This window comes from Myotis brandtii, unplaced genomic scaffold, assembly GCF_000412655.1.
Source record: "Myotis brandtii unplaced genomic scaffold, ASM41265v1 scaffold927, whole genome shotgun sequence".
Classification (NCBI taxonomy): domain Eukaryota; kingdom Metazoa; phylum Chordata; class Mammalia; order Chiroptera; family Vespertilionidae; genus Myotis; species Myotis brandtii.
Window position 1 is genome coordinate 1833000 of NW_005371823.1, and position 4433 is coordinate 1837432.

Below are 4433 nucleotides of genomic sequence, written 5' to 3' on the forward strand. Positions count from 1 at the left end.
GGGCTGGTCTCCACCGTCACGTCTCACAGGCTGCCCTTCCCTCCATTAGCCCGCCCGCGGCCCTCGGCCTGCATATCCTGGTGCGCTCGCTGCAGCCAAAAAGCCCTCCTCATGCCGCCGCCCCGCCGCCTCCGCTGACGCCCCGAGCCACGGTTGTCCCACCGCAGGTCCGGCCCAGCTCGAATGGCAGCGCCAAACAGCGCTCCGCATTCTGATTGGCCCGCTCCGTTTTTCAAAATCAGGACCTCGGAGGGTGGCCAGGTGCTGCCTGTCTAGCGAGGTGCGGGCGAAGGGGAGACTACGAAGAGTGTGCGGAAAAAAAATTTTTAAAGCATGAAAAGAAATATGAATTTCACTAGCTCCTTTATAGCCATACTTTAGAGGAAAATACTTTATAAAGACTACTTTAATACATTTGGCCTGCTCCTGCGACAATATATTTGGGGAAATGTAATAGACACCTTATCGTTTTTTTTTAACTTGGCTAAAGCCGAAGGCCCCCCTACGGAGAACCGCTTCTACGGAACCCGAGTTAGGACAAGTGCAGTCAGGATTCACAAACGCATAGTTTAGTAACTAACCTAGCGGCGTTTGGTGGGAATTTCGGCTACGGAAACTGGCCCAATTGGGAGGACTGGTGGTGACGCTCAAATTTTAGCGCATAGGTAGTTAAATATAGTGAAGAAGCCTGTCATGAGAGAATAGAGTGCAGGAGGGATGCGAGATCCGCGGGAGGCGGCAGCCGCAGAAGCTGCGTTAGGTGGGATTGGAGCCGGGACTGGGGAGGAACCCGGCGCCAGCACCACGCACCGCTGAAACCTCGGTTGTCCTGTTCACCAACAGGACTGCACTTATCCTTGTCCCCCTCCCCTCGCCCCCTCACCGCTTTCCATTCTGAGACATCGGCAGCGATCCCATCGAGGTGTTCTCCATATTCTGAGATGTAATTATTTCAGTTCCTTTGAAGCGATCTATTTGTACGCCTTGACTTTCCTCCTCTAGGTCTGAGTCCCTTGAGACGGCTGGAGCCAGGTTCATGCTTATGTCCCACAAAATGTAGCCCAGAACTTTGAATTAAGTTCTCATTGATGCCTTTTGAATGAATGAATGAATGAATGAAGGATTCCAATTAACAAGAGCTTTCAGCTACCGCTCTTATACAGTAGGATAAACAAACACACAAAGCATCTTGAGAATGAAAATTAAAAGGCTCTAGATATGGGAAGAGAGCAAGCAGGGAAACCTGTATGCCAACATGGCTATGTGCACAGACTCCAGATCCCTAGGTCGGTGCAGCGTTAAAAAGCAGATACCTCATCCAATAAACGTGGGGATTTAAACCAGTTCCTTTGTCTCAGGTTCTCTAGGGGCCTTTCATACACCATTATGCATTAGGACTTCCCAACAAAAGGAGGGAATTAGGCTGCACGTCCTAGTGCTTGATTGCTGAATTATTTTCTGTCTCGTTATTTCAGAGCACTTGTTTGGTGTTTGAGGAATAAGCTTTGGTGCTAGCTGCACCATATTCACCTCCAGCGATTCTCAACCTGTGGGTCGCGACCCCTTTGACCGTCGACCCTTTCACAGGGGTCGCCTAAGACCATCCTGCATATCAGATATTTACATTACGATTCATAACAGTAGCAACATTACAGTTATGAAGTAACAACGAAAATAATTTTATGGTTGGGTCACAACATGAGGAACTGTATTTAAAGGGCCAGAAGGTTGAGAACCACTGAGTCTTAAACCATTGAGAACACCCTTCGGGACTGCTCTTCTCATACTTACTGGGCTTTCCCATCTCTGCACTCACACTGTCTCCAAGGTTTAGCCAAACATTTCTGTGGCCCCTCTGATCTAAGAAATCTGGACACAGTTGTAGATTATATATTTGTATGTGTGTGTGCGTGTGTGTGTGTGTGTTTTCATTAAAAGGAGAAAATACAGTGGGTATGAGGAAAGTAATAGTTTGAAATCATCAAGGGCCTTTCAAGGATGGACAGCCCATCAGTCTGAAATGTCACTGGCAATTCTTGCTTGATCCTTGAAGTAAGCAGACAAGGATAGGGAGGTTTATGCCACTCTCCAGGATAAGGCAGGGGTAGTGTGTTGTTTGGGTTCTCCAAGAAGTAGACACCCAGACAAGATCAGATGTGCAAGAGATTTATTGGGGGGAGTGCTTGTGAAGGATAAATGGGAGGAAGCAGGAGTAGGGTAGGGAGAATCTTTAGATCATGAATCAGGTCTAACCCCTGTGAACAGAGAGAGGGAAGGGAAGGGAAGAGAAGGGAAGGGAAGGGAAGGGAAGAGAAGGGGGAACCTCAATTACAGCAGTTCTAAGAAATTTTGGCCAGGCTGATGGGGAGAGCCTCACTTAATGTCACATGTTGGAAGAGTCTTGTATCCCACAGGAATGGACCAACACTAGTACCCTTCAGTCATTGGCCGGGAGCAGCCCATGGAGCAAATGCCTTGGTGGGTCCAGAGGGCCAGCATCTGGGACCCTCAGTCAGCTATTCTCCTTGCAGCAGGAAATCTTGAGTGGTAAATTTTTATGGACACTAGGGGGAATGACGTCAGATGACCGTGGTTTGAATTCCAGCTCTACTACTTAATTACGGGAAAGTAATCTAACTTAATGCCTCCTCTGTAAAATGGAAATTTTTAAAGTATCCACCTCAAAGAGTTGTTATGAGAATAACATAACTCGTGTGAAATTCTGAGCATTTTGCCAAGAACATTGAAGATTTCAAGATGTTAACTATTCTTATTATTACGGGTACTTGTAACTGGTACCAAGTCATAAGTCTCAGCCCTCAGGGAATTCTGACAGCTGGATAAAAAGCTGAAAAGTGGAAGAAAGTCTTTACCGGTGTGCTGTACTGTGTGTGTAGAACTCTGTTCTAGGATCTTTCTAATGTGATCCTTTCTCTCTGCTTCTTAGAACTAAGTTATTCTCTCCTGAATTTCACTTCCAAACACTTAATATAAGGGAAAAGGACAACATCCCTATTTTCTTGCTAGGGTGACATGGCTAGTATGGGGACCCTCACCCCATCTTTGCAAGTTTCCCTTGAAGAGTTTAGTGTGTTTATTTGTTCCGTGTGCCTTCTGCAGACATCAATGGTGCTGTAAACAAAGGAGAGTTCCAGGCTTAGTTGAGAAAATTACGGAATATTGAAAAGGTCATGGCAGTAAAGTATTATCACTATAATCCACAGAATACATGAAGCACCAGTGCCTTGACTTCTGATGAGAATTTACAGGGGATGAGAAAAATAAACTACATCAGTGCATTTTTATGGCCAAAATTAAAAGAGGGGTAGATCCACTTAACCCCTGCCAGTAATCTTAAATTCATTGAATTACCTTCTGTGTTCATGGAATTCTGTATCTATGGAACTCGATATAATGTGGAGCTGTTATTGTGGTGGAACCTTCCCTGGAGACAAAAGGAGAGACAATGGGTGGGTGATAATAGACCCAGCTGGTGAGACATCTTCACACATATGGGACCAGGTTAATAAATAACTGAGAGTTAATGGTTTCTCAAGGATGTTGGGCACCTGACCTCCTGGGTCTGTGATGTCGACTGGCTCAAATGCATGACCTGTCTTTGTCCTTCCATGGGCCTTGCAGCAGGGACAGCTCTACACTGATTCTCTTTCTCTGCACCATACCAAGCAGAAGTGGTTTTTCATTAAAGAGCGTGGCTTTGCAGCACATGAAAAGAGTTATCAGAGAGAAACGTGAAGCTAAGTGGATATCTCACATCCCAACGAGGGTCCTTGACACCTACAGGAATTCTGAGTGAAGCAGCTATGGGGCCTGGTTTAGCACTATTTCTAGGAAATACTCCCTATGAAAATTTACCTAGGGAAGAACTTACCCACCTGTACAATCTCACTGCTAAAATTGCTAGTGGTGTTACTGTCTAACCTTCTGCAGAAATTAAATTACTCTGCCATCTGAGCAGCTCCATCCAGGGAAGAGGCAGAGGGAACTAGTATTTATTGTATACAACATGCCTGGCATTAATCCCTACAGCATCCCTAGGAAGTGGTACTATCCCCATTTTACAGGTAAGAAAACTGAGGCTTAAAAAGGTTAAGAAAACTGTACACAGTCCTAAGCTGTTAGAATAGCAGGGCTGAGATTCCAATTTGGATCGGCCTGGCTGCAAAATTCATGCTCCCTCTAAATCACACGAAGCTAATTCCAACACCATTCTTGTGGGGGACACCGGTGACCTTGAAAGCAGCCTTCATTCAAAAGCCACCACTTTTTTATTTGAGTGTTTAGACTGAAAACCTTCCTATCTAACAATGTCTTTCTCACTAATCTCTAATTTTCTATTAGGGGCTGGTTGCTTTGGCTTTAGTTCTGATTTTCTTTTATTTATTTTTAAAACATTTTTTATTGTTGATAAT